Genomic DNA, 19158 nt, shown 5'->3' with positions numbered 1-19158 from the left:
CCATATGGGCATAAAATGTAAAAAGAGACATATTATGCAGAACATTTATTGGCCTGGAATTTCCAGAGATATAACAGAGTACTGCAGGACCCGTGAGCAGTGCCAAAAGGTAGGCAAGGCAGGAGACAAGGTGAGAGCTCCTTTGATGCCTTTGCCTGTGATTGAGGAGCCATTTCAGAGGGTAGCTATGGATATTGTGGGGCCTCTGAGTACCCCAAGTTCCACAGGGAAAAAGTATATCCTAGTGGTAGTAGATTATGCTACAAGATACCCTGAAGCAGTGGCTTTGTCCTCCATTGAGGCAGAAAAGGAGGCTAATGCTTGGTTTCCCAAAATAAATACTGACTGACAGAGGTGCCAATTTCATGTCAGACCTACTGGCTTGTCTGTGGAAGTACTGTGGGGTGAAGCACCTGAAGACCACCCCCTACCATGTCCAGACTAATGGTCTTGTGAGAGGTTAAACTCTACCATCAAGTCCGTGCTATGGCCATTTTCAAACCAGTTTAAGAGGGAGTGTGACAAATATTTGCCCCATCTGTTGTTTGCTTACAGAGAGGTTCCCCAGGAATCCACAGGGTTTTCACCCTTTGAGTTGCTGTATGGGCATAGGGTGAGGGGACTTCTAGATTTAATTTGTGATGAGTGGGAAGGTGAGTGTAAATCCCACAAGGAGTCTGTTGTGGTATATGTCCTAAACCTCAGGACAAGGCTCAGGGAACTCCTGGGCTTGGCCCAGGAGAATCTGGCAGAAGCCCAACAACAGAAAAAGGTATGGTATGACAGGAATGCTCACGCTAGAGAGTATGTTGTAGGGCAGCAGGTAATGGTTCTCATTCCTGTCAGACACAACATGCGGCAATCAGCTTGGGAGGGACCCTACAAGGTGGTAAGAAAGGTAAGTGATGCTAACTACATGGTAGAATGTAAAGGCAGGAGGCAGGGGCACAAATTGTACCATGTTAACATGATGAAACCTTACCCTGATAGGGAGGCCCTTGTGCTGAGTATTTGCAGTGGACTGCAGGAGGACTCTGAGGGAGATCTGGTGACTGATCTCCTCAGTGAGGCTCGGACTGACACCTCAGCGGAAGGGGTAGCAATGTCCCAGCAGCTATCTCCTACCCAGATTCTAGAAATCTGAGCAGTGTTACAGGATTTTGGGGACATGTTCACTGGCAAACCACCAGTTGGATACAGGACCCCAAAGGCCTATTAGGCAGGCCCCTTATAGGGTGCCTGAGAGAGTCAAACAGACTCTGAGGGAGGAGACACAGGAGATGTTGGAACTAGGGGTAATTCAAGAGTCCAACAGTCCCTGGGCCTCCTCAGTGGTACTGGTGCCAAAGAAGGATGGCAGCACCAAGTTCTGTGTGGACTACAGGAGATTAAATAGTCACACACAGTCAGATGCTTACTCTATGCCTAGGACAGATGAGGCCCTAGAGAAACGGGGTGGGGCTAAGTCTCTTACCACCATTGATCTTACCAAGGGTCACTGGCAGGTGCCCTTGACTCCCAGTGCTAAAGAGAGGTCAGCCTTTGTGACTTCTTTTGGCTTGTATGAGTTCGCAAAGATGCCCTTTGGGATCACAAATACCCCAGCAACTTTCCAGAGACTGGTAGATCATATCCTAGCAGGAGGGCTTGCCCTTGCTTACCTAGATGATATTGCCATCTACAGCCATTCCTGGCAAGAGCACCTTCAACATGTCAGGGAGATGTTGGGCAGGGTTGACCATTAAGCCCAGTAAATGTCAGGTGGGTATGGCAGAGGTCTCCTACCTGGGACATAGAGTGGGGAGTGGTAAGATCAGGCCAGAACCTGGCAAAGTGGAAGCCATTCAGGCATAGCCTGCAGCTGTTACCAAAAAGCAGGTGAGGGCATTCTTTGGGACAGCAGAGTACTACAGAAAGTTTGTCCCCAGTTATAGTACCATAGCTGCTTCCCTCACAGACCTGACAAGGAAAAACAGGCCAGATAAGGTAGTGTGTACCCCAGCATATCAGCAGGCATTCCAGAAGCTTAAAGAAGCTTTGGGAGGACCCCCCCCCTTTGTTAGCCAGTCCAGATTACAGCAAAGAATTTGTTGTGCAGGTGGATGCTTCAAACCATGGGGTGGGGGCTGTGCTTAGCCATATTTCTTCAGGGGGAGAAGAGCACCCAGTGGTTTATCTCAGTCATAGGCTCCAACCCAGAGAGGGATGCTATGCAGCTGTAGAAAAGGAATGTCTAGCCATAGTGTGGGCACTGCAGAAACTTCAGCCTTATCTGTATGGGAGAAAATTCACTGTAGTTACAGATCACAGTCCCCTAACATGGTTATGTCAAGCCAGCCAGCAAAATGCCAAGTTGCTAAGATGGAGCCTAGGGTTGCAAGCATATATGTTAGTGCAGCACCACAGTGGGATTAGCAACACCAATGCAGATGGGCTCTCAAGACAGGGAATGGTGTAAGGTATACTCAAATAGACCTTACCCTCTCAAGCACTGTTTCTCAAGGGTCACTTGAAAAACTAACTTGAGTTCTTCGGGGGATATGTGAAGGGTGACAGCCTAGCTTGATAGAATTTTGTAGATAATTATGTCATTTGTAAATATTAATATAAGCCACAGGCTTGTTCTCTTAAATCTAAGAAAATTGTGTTAAATGTTGAACATCAAAAATATAACAACAGTGCACTCTGCTGGAAGAAAGCTGATAAGTCAACCATAATATGACTGTTTTATCTCAAACTCAGAGCCATGATGTCTGGACCAGCAGATTTTTTTCTATTGTTTTGAGACCAGAGTTAATTGCTAGATTTTAGATATATAATGTCTTTAATTGCTGTGGTTTCCTGACCAGGTGCAAGATCAAAGATAATTTAAACTCTGAGTTTCTTTTAGTCCGGGAACCAGAGAAGAATGATGTAATCTAAAATTCAGTCAGCAATGATGTATTAATTTAAAAGACTGTCTCAGAGAGAGCGAGAGCATTTTGGATTTTTTCTAAAGTTGACGACAACTCACCAGTACTCTGATTTTGCTCTATATGTAAGTTTATTTAGAACTGTGATTGCTCTTAGGAAAAGATAGAAAATAGTAAGTTTAGTCTAGCTGTTTTCTATATTTATGTCAGAACTATTCTACAGTATTATTTTAAGCATTTTGCTGTGATGTCTGAACTCTTGACCAGCACAGTGTAGTAAGAAGTATTGTCTTGTGTGTTTATTATTTATTATTAAATATTTTTAAACCTTTCAACTGTGGCTGTTTTGTGTAGGGATAATTTAACCTCTAGAGTACATTTCTTGTATATAGTGATACTGTACAAAGCCACTCCAATAAGCCTTAAAAGTTCTGGTCGCACTTACAAACTAGATAATAATATTGCACAGTAATAATTGGACACCCTTTGGGAAGGGCCTTATTGGTAGCTGATAAATAGGGGTTCTGGCAGCAGTGGATTACTACCTTATAGCCTGGACAGAACGGGCACAGCTAGTGAACCTGTGCCAGCCTTCCCCAGGAGTGTCTATGTGGGTGTATATAAATCATATCTCAAAGTGTGTGTGTGTGTGTGTGTGTGTGTGTGTGTGTGTGTGTGTGTGTGTGTGTGTGTGTGTGTGTATCAGCTGCTTGGACAGGGACACAAAGCACTGGTTTGACAGAGGGAGTGCTGGGAGGAATTGGCTTGGAACTCTGGATAAGGACTCCACTCTATAGTTGTGCCAGTGGGGAGTCGAGAAACCAGCCCCAGACTGACTGTGATCTCTGTGTGCTCTTAAGGGAAATTGTACTTTACTATGTGTGCATTGTTATCCTTCCCAATGTGGACACCCCTCACAGGTGTTAGTGGTGAGGATTGAGGCTCCTTGATTACTGGGCCAGTGCACAGACATCACACCATGCAATACAAAAAAACCTCTCTAGTTTTGTAGGTGGGGGCTCTGTCCTTTCATAAAAACAGGTAATACTCCCATTCATCTCATTTTCTGCCATGAAACAGGTTCACATCTCTCAGTAGAAGCAGATCTCACATTCAGCAGGAAGCTTATGAAGTACACTATAACCAACTAAAAGCATGCTTTAGCAAAGTGCAGCATAAAGTCTATAAGTACAAACTCATGAAGACAGGGGAACAACAGGTTACAGCAGATTATAGAGAAGGATAGGGGCTGTAGTCATTTCTGTACAGTATGAACTACATGGAGGCAAAATTGTGAGTTTTATATATGCACGTATGCATGTGTATATTTGTGTGTGTGTAGTTCTAGTACATTTTTCCAAAGGTATATTTGAAAATCCATTCCATTGAAAGCATTCTAAACATTTATACTACAGAAAGCTCATCTGCACCCGTCTACACCCCCCTTAAGTATATATTCTAACTCCAAGGCCACACACCCATGAAGAAAAGGCAAAGCACCACACACTGATGACCAAACACAGACATCTAGAAATCTAGGTACACAGCCTGACAATGGGCATTACCAACCACACAAAATCTCCTAAACAGCTGCCTTAACAACTCCCATTCTCAGAAATGACACCAAAAATACCATTTCTAGACTATCATAAGTTCCAGAAAAAAATTAGTTTAGTTATGTTATGTGTAAATAAATTATAGCCCTGTCATTTTCTGTTCATATACCAAAATAATTAGATACAAAGGGGAGTGATTAAAATATTGTCATAATACTGTCTGAAAACCCTTTTGGCTCAAGCTGAAATTGTAAGAGGATCTTTGTGTAAGGAAAATATTTTTTTTTATCATTTAGAATCAGAACCTCATTTTATGATAATGCTGTGGCACTGGGGTAAACCCTAAGGATTTCCCATTTTCCACAACTTATACTTTAACAGGTCAAAAATAGTTCTCTGGGACAGTTTGTAATAACAACCAAAAATAAACTTGAGGAAGCAAGCCATCCCTGTCATGCACCTGTACCTAATTTTACCCTCTCAGAAGTTATAGTATAACTGCTACATGCAACCAACAATACCTAAATAATGATTTAACCCTCTGCGAAAATTATGTGCTCTCCTATACATTTCTGCACTACTTCAACCATCGACCTTCAACTTGTCAAAAGCATTTGCTTATCCATTAAAACTACTTGACTTATTTTGTCTCATTTCACCCCCATTCTTGCACTGAATTTTGGTGTATGGGGGTGAAATGGGGTTCAGTGTATATAATGATATTACATATCCATTAAAACTACTCGACTTATTTTGTCCCATTTCACCCCCATACACCAAAATTCAGTGCAAGTATATCCCACAGAGCTGGAAGTAGTTGAAGACACTGAGAGACCATTCAGTCTATAAGACATCACAGCTGACATTCTTCCATGAGGGAATACATATTTTACTTTCCCCCTTGTTTATTAGTTAAAATGCAAACTATAATTGTTTTGTGAAAGGAAAGGCTCTACCATAGGGATCATTGCTGGGCTCTCTCCTCTAAGAAGGTACCTAAAGAGAAAATGAAATACGATTAATTCATTTGTAAGATGTTTACATTTCATGTCGGTCTTGTATATTTTGATTTTGATAGTTTGCTGAATCTGGGGGAGGCAGAGTGGTACAGCAGTTAGTGAGTTCTCCAATTTAGTTTTCTCCTGGGGTATATTCCCTGGGGAGTCTGATATGATTAATTCATTTGTAAGATGTTTACATGTCATGTCAGTCTTGTATATTTTGATTTTGATAGTTTGCTGAATCTGGGGGAGGCAGAGTGGTACAGCAGTTAGTGAGTTCTCCAATTTAGTTTTCTCCTGGGGTATATTCCCTGGGGAGTCTACATAGCCTCATTGTATGAATATAGGGTTTTCGCTGGATGCTTCATTTTCTTTCTACATCCCAAACAATTTTCTATAGGAGTTTTTGGTGTGCGTGTGTGTGTGTGTGTGTGTGTGTGTGTGTGTGTGTGTGTGTGTGTGTGTGTGTGTGTGTGTGTGTCACATTGCATGTGCATGCATGTGTTTGTGTATGTGAGAGCAGTGAGTAGGTTCTTAAGTTCATAGCCATATACAAGGCTAATAACCTCCATGGCCTTTATAAGCCTAGCCACCCAACCCAACCCAGTTGTGTCCCTGTGTATCATGGATGTTTACTAGGAAGCTTCTAAAGGTTATGTGTGTGGGGGGTAATGCTACTTTGTACATAGTTACTGCCTGGCTCTGTCTATTAGAGACATGAGGGCCAGACCCAGGGTGAATTTCTGATTTCCCATCCATTGGTCAAGGTTACACTTAAATAAGGTTAGGAATGGACTCTGCTTTACATGGATGGGGAACCTGTTCCAGGTAATGAAGATCCTCTGAGACACATATATGTCTTGCTAACATGTCTTCTTTGTGTTGCAAGCAAAATTTAAATCCTTGGATCTAGTGGCTCTGATGCTGTTCATTTTGTAGATGTGTAAAAGGACCTTCAGAGCTGGATGCAGGGATGCTTTGTATGCCAGGCATAGACAGCCTCTCATTAACCTATAGGAGGCTGAGTATATTTAGGGATTTAATTAATCTGTATACTACAGTCTGCTTATACCCTAGATTCTCCTGATAAGGAACATTTGTGGACCTTCCAAATGTTGCATAAGTCGAGTTAGGAACATGCCAAAGGTAGCATTATATTCAATGATGAGTCTGATAAGGGCCAAAGAAATTGTCACTATGATTTCCTTGGACTTGGATGCCATGCCATTATTCATAAGTTGGGCAACACAGAATGATTTTTTTACTACCTTGACCACATGTTGGTCAAAGACCAGATTACTGTCTACATATGTTCCCAGATATCTGACTAATGGGTCAACTCTTAGGGGTGTCTTATCAACATTGTAATTAGCCTGGGTGGCCATTTTCACAAAAGGCATTATAATGCATTTCTTGGTTGTGACATTGGCACCAGTGATTTGCCTGTGTTAGACCCTCTTATAAGATGTCTGTATTATGGGGGGGAATCTATGATAACTCCCAATTTGCAATCATCTGGTCAACCAAAGACCCTTGACATTCGCTATTACATCTGAGAAGCAGATGCCAAATAGGAGTGGTCCCAGCATAGATCCCTGAGGTACCCCACTGGTGAGTGGCCTCTTAGTAGAAGTGGTCTCACCATTTCTGACTTCCTGAGTCCTGTCTGTGAGCTAGCTGGCAATCCAGAGAGTTATGTAGGGATATAATGCCCAGTTTAGTGAGTTTGTCAACTATATCTAGGTTGGCAATTGTACTGAATGCCTTAGCCAGGTCCAGGCCGGCAGTATTCACTGCTTTCCCCCTCATCCATTGCCTTGGTGACCTTCTCAAAGAAGTCCACCAGGTTTATTTGGCATGACCTTCCCCTGACAAAGTCAAACTGGGTTGGGTCCATTGCCTGAAAGTTGCCTATGTCTTTGTTGATCTTTTCCATGATAATTTGTTCCATGGGCTTTGCACATTAGACTAGTCAGAATTATGGATTTGTAGTTTCTGGAGTCGGTTGATGATCCACCCTTGCGAAGTGAGATAACAATTGTAATCCTTCATTCTCATGGAACAAAGTCTGTTTTAAGGCTATATTTGAAAAGTGACTCAAATGGTCCTAATTGGTCATGTTTCAATCTATTTTGGGGGCATCCTAGGATGTTTTCAGGGTCCTCTGAAACTGTGTTTTTGGCCTTTGCAAGCACCACAAGGACCTGCAAATAGTGGGGGAGTATGCTAGTCGGTGTTTCATGCGGGGAGTGGGGCTAAAGTTTGAGCTGAATTTGTCACCCAGCAGATTTGCTATTTTACTCTGCACAATGACTGTGGCACGATTGACCACCAGATAGTGGGGATTTCAAAAACACACTACCCTGTGATATACCAGCATAAATAAGCTTTACAGCAAGAGAGAGCAATCCCTTAAATTATGCAGCAGATTCAAAGCTCCTCATAACAAGAATAGTATAAAAACCCTGGCAGGGAACTGAAAAATATTATCAGGGCTAGTAAAACAACCCACAAAGTTAGTCTAGCTTCTTAAGCAGAGGATAACTAAAGAACAATAATCAGTAATGTTCAGAACTTAAACAAGGCCTCCCAGTCTGACCTAAAAGATTGCAAATAAATTAGTAGACTAGTTTATTACAGACATCACCCCTAAAACATTTATTCAAATTCCACATTTCCCAGAATTTCTTATACTCCCTATTATCACCAAGGAACTTGTTCAGGAGATGCTATCAAATACCACACCTATTTCTACTGTGGGACCTGACAACATACCTACATGATTAATAAATGGCACAAAACATGTCCTCACTGACCCTTTCTTCAAATTGTTTAACCTAAGCTTAGCCACAGGATTTGTTCTTGAATTATGGCCAGTGCAGTGTTGAGACCCCTCCACAAGGCTGGACCTACAACAGACTTTGGTAATTATAGGCTCATCAGACTCCGAACCCTGATCTGAATAACTATGGAGTGTGTCATAACCAATCTCATCAATCATGACATCAAAAATCTCATAAGATAGGGGCATGGCCAGGATGGCAAACTGCTAGCAGCACAAAGTCTTTGCTCTGCTTTCTTTTCTTTTTTATTTATTCATTTATTTATTTAACATTTGTTTACTGGGAAAGTCCGACTTGGAACAAAACCAATTTTCAGCCGAGGCCTGGGGAGAAATGCTCAAGATGCATATCTTTGTAACATGGGAGGAAACTGAAACATCCAGAGGAAACCCACGTGGATACAGGAGGACATGCAGACTCCACACAGAAGGCATTGCAGCCGAGAATCGAACTGGAGAACCTCTTGCTGAGAGGCAACAATGTAACTGCTGCACCACTGTGCCGTCCACACAGGATTTTATTATACAAACTCAACAAAACTTGTTTTCATATATTTTAAGCCTTTTAAACAAACTTGGATAAATATTTGAAAGAAAAATCAAGTTTTTATTTTTTTTTTTACTTTTGCCTATCAGAAGCTTTATTAACTGTTTTGACAGAATGTGCAATTCAAAAGTACGCTCTCAAGAAAACTCAGTGAAAAAGGAACTATAGTTTATTTTTGGCAGTATCCAGGAACTCTCTGTTAAACTAGATAAACTTGAGACTAAAATGGACAACATAAAAGAGGATTGCAAGTAACAAACACTTATGTTAAATGAAGTTGTGAAAACATTAGATACTTTTATTTGTGCTAGCATGTCTAGTTGAGTTTTGTACATAATTTTAGATTAACCTGTGTATTCTATGACAGCATGACTAGCTATGATATTGTAAATATGTTCTTATATGCTTTGTACAGAAGGTTTTAAAGTCTTGAACAGTGTCCTTTTGCATTTCTAAATGTGCATGTTTGTGAAGAGATATTTTAAATGCAAACTGTCTCAGATTCAGTTGATCAGCAGATGATGTCATTGGAATGTTGACAGTTGCTGCCTGTTACTGTCAGAAACTGAAAGGCTGGAAAAAACTTTTAGAAAACAGTTGGTTAATTTTCAAAATATGAAATGAAAATTAGAACTGGAACAGTTGACAGGCTAGTCCATAAAATAGCCTGCTGAAGACAGTAGTCAGTTGTCAGTTAACAGCAGTGACAGATGTACTGTGCAGTGGATACCCAAAAGGACTCACCAAGAACTGTAAGCCTGTCTTTTCTCTGTTGTAGTAATTTAGTTTAGATCAGGGACAGTGTTCTATGGTCAGATAGGAAAATTTATAACTAATCAGATCAACTAGAGTTTTTCTAAATGTTGGATTACTATGTTACAGTATTGATTTCATTTTCCTGGTGATAGAGCTCTGTTTATTGGCAATTACTGTTTTATATTTTTAATCATTTTGCTCAATAGTAAATATTTTTATTAACTTACATTGTAACTGGTCAATCAGTTTTTTCTTTAGTGATTTGAGAGTGCTTATACTTGCTTTAATAATTCCCAGGGCAACTCCAAAAGCCTGTTTGCTTAGGTCATTTGCTACTATTTGTTTTAATATTTAATTTTCATAATTGGATACTCCCTTTAAAAAGGCATGAAGACTCTCTAACTGGTGGCAGTGCATTACCTTATTATTTTGGGGAAGGGACACAGCTGGAAATCTGTGTTAGGCTTTTCCAGAAGTGTTTGGATGTGTGAGATTTAAATTATTTAAGTGGGAGTGTATCAGAGGTCTTAAACTGGGACACATTGTTCTGAAGTGTGTAAAAAGGAGTTATATTAGGGGTGGAGAGAAGTATACATTCCGGTCCCAGGCTATACAGCATGTTCCTGTTGTGCTCTTAGGGGAAAATTGTGAAATATTACTTCTGTTTAAGTGACAGTATCACATTGGAGTCAGTAGTTAGGATTGAAGCACCTTAGTTATTGACCCAGGATAGTATAGGACATCACATTGTTGTTGGCAGTCCAGTGGGATATTATCTTGACATCACATTAATTGGTGCCAGTGGTGTGGGATTTTTAGTTGGACTTCTGTAGCCTTTGGGTAGTTTTCATTAAGGTGTGCACTCTCAACAGCCACAAAGTAAACATACAGAGTATCAGTTCACCACAGTTTATTTATTTTTTAGTTAGTCTGAGACAGCAGGCAACAATGTCAGCCAAAAACGATAGTAAGCTGACAAAGAACCAGTTGGCCAAGGAGTGTGAAGCCAGAGGATTGGTGTATGCCACCCTCACTAAGGAAACAATGATGTCAGCCTTAGTTGCAGCTTCAGGGCAGATCAGCCATTCAGAAGATAACCAGTTTGGTATTGGGGATGTGCAGTCTGCCAGGACAGAACAGTCCACCTTTTCTTTGGAGGACCTGAGAATCCATCTGTTGTTAAGGAGACTAGAACTGGAAGCCAAACAACTGGAAACTGATGAGAGACTGCACCTGGAAGTCAAACAACTGGAGGCCAAACATCTGGAGTTAGAGATACTGAGACATTTAGAAGCCAAGGAAAATGAGCGACAGTGCTGGCATGAAGTGGAGCTTCTTACCCTTTGAGAGGGTCATGGAGGTAATGGGGAAGGGAATAACCAGACCCCAGAAGCTGTGAATGCTAGTAAACATTTTCCTCAATATATGGATGGGGTGACATTGATAGATTTTATTCATGTATTTGAGAGGGTATGTAGATTGCATGATATTGACCAGGAGCTCTGGGTTCTGCTCCTGACTCCCTTACTCTATGGCAAAGCTGCTCAGGTCATGTCAAAATTGTCTGATGTAGACTGCTTGAATTATGTTAAAGCTGAAAACTGTCTTCTAGATTGTTTTTAAACTAACATTATAGAAAAATGTTTTGTGAACACAGATGCAAGGCAGATGAAAGTGTATGTGATTATATTGCTGATTTAAGTACTTACTTTCACAGATGGGTGACTGGGTATCAGGTCACTACCTTTGAGGGACTGGCAGACATTTTGGTGAGGGAACAAGCCCTTGGCACTTTGTCTGATGACATAAAAATCTGGTTAGCAGACAGAGAGTGTAAGTCTGTGGAGGAGTTGGGGAGAAAAGGGGCTCTTTACTTAGCAAGCAGAGCACCAATGCATAAGAAAGGGATATCCAATACTGTACATGGACATAAGGGAACCCATGGGGGCAGTCTAAACCACTCCAACAGAGTAAACTAATAACAGAGGAAACTACTAGTCCAAGTACATGGTTAGGAATTAGATGTTTCAAATGTAACCAGAGGGGCCACATAGCAGTCAAATGTCCATCAAGGCCAGGTGAAGAAACAGAAGGTGAGGGAGCCAGCAAGTGGTGATGACAAACTGGCAGTGGTAAGTTGTCTGGAAACAACAGTGGTGCAAATCTGTCACCAAAATTTATATCCTATCTTAGTAGATGGTAAACAGGTTACTGCTGAGAGACAGCTTCTGATATAACCTTTATGAGGCCTGCAGTAGTTAGAGAAGAGCAGTACTTGCTTGGACAGTCCACTCCAGTCAGAGCTTTTTGGAGGGACCCCATTCCAAATACCTTTGGCTAGGGTTCATCTTGACTGGGAGAGTGGAAGAGGAAGCAAGCAGGTAGGTGTGTTTGAGGATATTCCTGCACATGTCCTGATAGGGAATGACTTTGATGATGCAGTGCCTTGTGTGTATGCAGTGACACATAGGCTTGGAGAAAGGCATGTAGACCCAGTAGCCATAGGGTGACCCAGACAAATCTCATACCTGAAGCTAAGACTGGTGTGGTTACTATTTCAGAGAAGGAGCTATCCTGTAGCAGTACATCTGAAAAGTGAGCCACAGCTGCTGGGAGGTACTGATGTTCCCTTAGACATGGTGACTGCAAGGATGGAGATGAGTGATAGTACTCAAATTGACAGTGAAGTACAGCTGTTGGAAGTTACTATGCTTCCTGTGGAGGGGAAGCTTGGGAGGGTCACAAATGTAGAGTTGACACAGGCTCAACCTATGGACCCTACATTACAAAGCTTGAGGGAGATGGCCAAAGAAGTACATGAAACTCAAGGAAGAGGGGAATCTGTATACAGGAACAAAGTTTTTGTACAAAGGGTGGACTCCAAGGTGAAGTAGTACAGCAGTTGGTAGAGCCTACAGCCTACTGTCTCCCACTTATAGCTATAGTCCCTAATATTCCTTGGGCAGGTGATATTGGGGTAGAGAAGTAAAGTTTATTGTATAGAAAGTGGTCTCCTATGGGAGTGCTGGAAGGTGAGGCAGTGCATTAGTTGATAAAGCCTAGGGCCTACTGTCTGCCACTTCTAGGTATAATCCCTAATGTTCCTTGTGCAGGTGATATTGAGGCAGAGAAGGAAGGTTTACTGTATAGAAAGTATACTCTTAAGGGTAGGTGGAAGGTGTGGTAGTAAGGCAGTTGGTAGAGCCTACAGCCTGCCACTTTTAGCTATAGTCCCTAATATTCTTTTTGCAGGTGATATGGGTGTAGAGAAGGTAGCAAATGCTTTGCCAGAAATGTTAAGCAGGGTATGTTTTCCAAGGGAGATACTGACTAACCAAGGTGACAGCTTCATGTCAGACCTGCTGACTTGTTTCTGGAAGCATTGTGGGTGAAACATTTAAAGACCACCCCCTACTATCCCCAGACTAATGGTCTTGTGGAGAGGCTAAACTCTACATTAAAGACTATGCTGCAGGCTTTTGCACACCAGTTTAAAAGGGCAGGACTAATCATTAAATCCAGTACGTGTCAGGGGAGTATGGCAGAGGTCACTTACTTAGGACACAGAGTGGGGAGTGATAAGATTAGGCCAGAACTTGTCAAAGTGGAAGCTATTTGAGTGTGGCCATTTCCTGTTATTAAAAAGCAAGTAAGAGCATTTCTAGGGACAGTGGGGTACTGTAGAAATGTGTGCCCAGTTGTGATGCAGTGGCTGCACCCCTTACTGATCCAGCTAGAAAAAATAAACTATATGAGGTCTTGTGGACCACAGATTGTGAACATGCATTCCAAAAACTTAAGGATATTTTGGGAGGACCCCCTGTGTTGGCCAGCCCTGATTATAGTGAAGACTTTGTTATGCAGTAGATGCATCAAATTTTGAGGTGGGGGCTGTGCTCAGCCAAGTTTCCTCAAAAGGAGAAAAATGCTGCAGTGAGGTTAATAATGCCAGTGTAGATGGATTACCCAGGAGAGGAGTGGGTTGATATTCCCAGACAGACCGATTTTTCTCAAGCGTCATTTTTCAAGGGTCATTTGAAAACCATGCTTGAGTCATATTGGGGGAGAAATGTGAAGAAATTAGACACTGTTATTGGTCCTAGTATGTCTGGCTGAGGTTTTGTACATAATTTTAGATTACCCTGTGTATTATATGCCAGCATGACGATGAGTATGATATTGTAAAATTCTTACATGTTGATTTATAATCTGTTTGTACAGAATGTTTTAAAGACTTGAACAGTGTCCTTTTGCATTTCTAACTCTGCATGTTTGTGAAGAGATATTCTAAAGTCAAACTGTCTCAGATTCAGCTGATCAGCAGATGATGTCATTGGAATGTTGACAGTTGCTGCATGTTACTGTCAGAAACTGAAAGACAGGAAAAAACATTTAGAAAACAGTTGTTGGTTGATTTTCAAAATATGAAATGAAAATTAGAACTGGAACAGTTGACAGGCTAGTCCATAAAAGATTCTGCTGAAGACAGTAGTCAGTTGTCAGTTAACAGCAGTGACAGATGTACTGTGCAGTGGATACTCAAAAAGGACTCACCATGAACTGTAAGCTGCCTTTTCTCTGTTATAGTACTTTAGTTTAGATCAGGGACAGTATTCTTTAGTCTGGTAGGAAAATTACAACTAATCAGTTAGATCAGCTAGAATTTTTCTAAATGTTGAATTTCTATCCTACAGTATAGATTTCATTTTCCTGGTGATTGCACACATTTGTTTATTCGTAATTACGTTTTATATTTTTAATCATTTTGCTCAATAGTAAATATTTTTATTAACTTACATTGTGGCTGCTCCATTTGAATACAACAAGAATAAAATTAGTGTAGGTAACAGCAACAACAAAAAATGGATCCAACACTAAAATGTGTCCAAAGAATGCAGCCGCACAACAGCTATAATATGACCTGTATTTAATAACTCAAAACAACGGACAGTAAGCAAACAGTAAAATGGATTTAGCGCTGTCATCCACCCAACATGTGGACTTCATCAGAATCAACAAAAGAATTAACATGGGCTAATTTATCCATTTTTAGGCGCCAATAGCTTAAATGCATTTAAAAAGACATATACCCTATACACAAGTAAATGTAAAGGGTTGTATATGATCGCCTAAACACATCATATTACTAAAAAAAAATATATAAAACAATGGAATAAAACTGGTAGTCATCTGAATCCTATTCCGTATTCTTACATAACAATAAAAAGAGTTTGTTAATAATAACATATAATGAATAATTAAGTTGTATACAGGCATTCATATCCATATGCATATGTACTAGCCATACTAATGGTCATTAAATATATAATCCTAAGGGAATATATAAGAACATATCCTTAATGCATAATTTGAGAATCTAAAATCATATATAATACAATACTTAAAACTCAGCATACATCCAGTATTGTGCAACGTTATAAAAAATATATACCAGACAAATATCCTACCATAATATTTCTCTCTAATAATGTAATAAAACCCTTCCATTAATGTATACGTATAATTAATATACATAAGACTTGATTATAGCTTAATTATAAATTTAAAAACTGTATAAAATATGTATAAAAACATTATTATATATTAAAACATAAAAAATAATAAATAATAAAATACATAATTAGTTGAAAGTGGATGGTTGTATATAATAAAATACATCTAACTAAGGTATATATTCCATACTTTTCCATATATAAAAAATATAAAAAATATATAAAAATATATAAATATAAATATATATATATATATATATATATATATATATATATATATATATGGGCATATCACATGTATAAAATATATCTATGAATATAATATCTATGTATCTTACTATCTAACTTCTATTATGTTATTGATAATATTGGTTTAATATTAATATATTCATTTAAACCAGATGGTGTAGCAGCATCAGTAAATATTTGCCATCTAACCTCCTTTTCAGCTATAATGGCCTTGGTGTTACCACCTCTGTTGTTCACTTTAATTTGTTCTAGGATGGCAAATTTAAACTTGTGACTATTATCTGTATCAGCTACATGTCTGTACAATGCATTAGTGCTGCCTTTTCTCCTTATAGTATAAAGGTGATCGTAAATGCATTTCTTGAACTTCCATTCGGTTTTTCCTATATAAAAACTAGTGCAGCCTGTACATACAGCCATATATACAACATTATGAGTGTTACAATTCCCTCGACAAAACTGCTGCATGTGCCCCAATATATGCGAACTTGGTCATGTTAGACTGGGAAACAGACAAATTGTTCAAGAGTCAGTATTATAGATACATCAGGTATTATACAAGATATTTGGATGATTTATTTATATTATGGGATGGACCTGATAGTATTATAGAGGAATTTATTAATTATTTGAACAATTTTAGTTCATTTTTGAAGTTTACATATAATTTCAGTTGAGAGGGCATTGCATATTTAGATACTTTTGTTACTATTAACAATGATGGCTTCAAATCACGTATATATAGGAAAAATACATTTTCCAATAATTATTTGGACTATACTAGTAATCACCTGTACAAAACCAAGAAAAGTATTTTTAAGGGGCAGTGCATCCGAGCTGCTAGAATGACATCATGATATGAGGAGATGATTGAAGAAATATATTTTATTAGCAGACTGTTTAGAACTAAAGGATAACCCAACAAATTAATGGATGAAATAAAAAATATGTTATTGGAGAATGGGGGAAAAAATATCCCCCAGTTTTGGGCAACACCCTCCAAACTAATATTAGAAAAGAAAGTGACATTGAGCATAAAAGAGCATGTATCTTGGAATATACCCCCCAGACAAAACACATCAAATATATTTTAAATAAATATTGGAATGTTCTTACAGTGGATAATATATTGAAAGATATTGTAGGGAAAGCACCCATTTTTGTTTTTAAAATGGGAATAAATATGAAGACCATCTTTGAAAGAAACAATAGAGTGGAATGTTTGAACACACAATACAAGGGAACACGTAAATGTGGAAGTTGTAGCTACTGTCATTTAATATTAGAAACAGAGACGATTACTTTGGAGAACATCAATAGGACTAGTATTAAGTTTTGTCGAGGGAATTGTAACACTCATAATGTTGTATATATGGCTGTATGTACAGGCTGCACTAGTTTTTATATAGGAAAAACCAAATGGAAGTTCAAGAAACGCATTTACGATCACCTTTATGCTATAAGGAGAAAAGACAGCACTAATGCATTGTACAGACATGTAGCTGATACAGATAATAGTCACAAGTTTAAATTTGCCATCCTAGAACAAATTAAAGTGAACAACAGAGGTGGTAACACCAAGGCCATTATAGCCGAAAAGGAGGTTAGATGGCAAATATTTACTGACGCTGCTACACCATTTGGTTTAAATTAATATATTAATATTAAACTAATATTATCAATAACATAATAGAAGTTAGATAGTAAGATACATAGATATTATATTCATAGATATATTTTATACATGTGATATGCCCATATATATATATATATATTTAAATTTATATATTTTTATATATTTTTTATATTTTTTTATATATGTAAAAGTATGGAATATATACCTTAGTTAGATATATTTTATTATATACAACCATCCACTTTCAACTAATTATGTATTTTTATTTTTATTATTTATTATTTTTTATGTTTTAATATATAATAATGTTTTTATACATACTATTTTATACAGTTTTTAAATTTATAATTAAGCTATAATCAAGTCTTATGTATATTAATTATACGTATACATTAATGGAAGGGTTTTATTACATTATTAGAGAGAGATATTATGGTAGGATATTTGTCTGGTATATATTTTTTATAACATTGCACAATACTGGATGTATGCTGAGTTTTAAGTATTGTATTATATATGATTTTAGATTCTCAAATTATGCATTAAGGATATGTTCTTATATATTCCCTTAGGATTATATATTTAATGACCATTAGTATGGCTAGTATATATGCATATGGATATGAATGCCTGTATACAACTTAATTATTCATTATATGTTATTATTAACAAACTCTTTTTATTGTTATGTAAGAATACGGAATAGGATTCAGATGACTACCAGTTTTATTCCATTGTTTTATATATTTTTTTTTAGTAATATGATGTGTTTAGGCGATCATATACAACCCTTTACATTTACTTGTGTATAGGGTATATGTCTTTTTAAATGCATTTAAGCTATTGGCGCCTAAAAATGGATAAATTAGCCCATGTTAATTGTTTTGTTGATTCTGATGAAGTCCACATGTTGGGTGGATGAAAGTGCTAAATCCGTTTTACTGTTTGTTTACTGTCCGTTGTTTTCAGTTATTAAATACTGGTCATATTATAGATGTGCGGCTACATTCCATCTGCTATAGTCTGCACACAAATATTTTACACACCGTTTTATGGAAAATGTTTCTTACAAAAATTTAAATGGAAACTGTTAACAGTAATTATAAACTTGCTTTGATTGAAGTATGTTTAGTTGACACTTTTTTTATATTTCCTTTACTTATAACAGCGTTCATATTCATTTACCGTGCTTACACTTTAATATAAGCTCTTTTTTGTGCTGTACAAAACAGATTAGATGAGAAGGTGCTTACAACATTTCATTCTGCTTAATATTTATTGTCCTATTTACCTAGTGTTACTTTGCTGATTATTGGAACACAATGTTAATGAGCAGATTTAATTTTTTGAAATGTTCTGCATTTGTTAGTAAAAAATGTGTAACTTTATTATATACTATACTAACTCTCAAATCATTTCAAGCATGTCTCATCTCCCATTGTTATGGTGACTACAAAACTCGATCTGTACATTTCAGAACATAACAATGAAAAGTAGTGCAAGCAAATTAATTATTGTTACATATTATCTGAGATCCACCCCAGAAGAATGCTTCATGTATACGAGTTGGATGTTAACTGTATATTCCAAGTGGCTGAGGCTTTGGCAATGATGAGGAGAGATGATAGTAAGATTTTCAAATATGGTAATTAAATTGATGTTTTCTACTTTAGCTTTAATATGTTGTAAAACAGTAGTGCAAAGGTTTAAAAAAGGGAGAAAAAAATAGATAAATCTTTTGGACTAATGACATGTTTTAGGGATATTATAAAGCTTCAGGCAATCTGAACTATATTGTGTAACCTTGTGCTCATTTTATTGAAATATTTGTATGTGACATAATGGTATAGCAGCCAATGCTTCTGTCTTAACAGAACTTGTTGCTCCATTGTTATTCTCAGCTGTAGTGATTTCTATATGGAGTCAGCATGGCCTCCATGAGTCCATGACACTTTTACTGTTGTGCTCTGGCGTTTCCTCTAATGGGGTCCTGGGCTATATCCAGAAATCTTTATGGCACTCATTTTCAGAGATTAGTTACCAAGTATTCTAGTGTTCACTTTGTGTTGTTTTATATACACAGGTTAAGGTTATTTAACTACAGCTATGAGACAAGTCCAACTTGAGTTTGTTTTCCTAACATCCT

The sequence above is a fragment of the Protopterus annectens genome, chromosome 16.part0 (assembly GCF_019279795.1).
Source record: "Protopterus annectens isolate FY-2018-M chromosome 16.part0, PAN1.0, whole genome shotgun sequence".
NCBI classification, from domain to species: Eukaryota; Metazoa; Chordata; order Ceratodontiformes; family Protopteridae; genus Protopterus; species Protopterus annectens.
Note: the sequence above shows the minus strand (reverse complement) of the source record.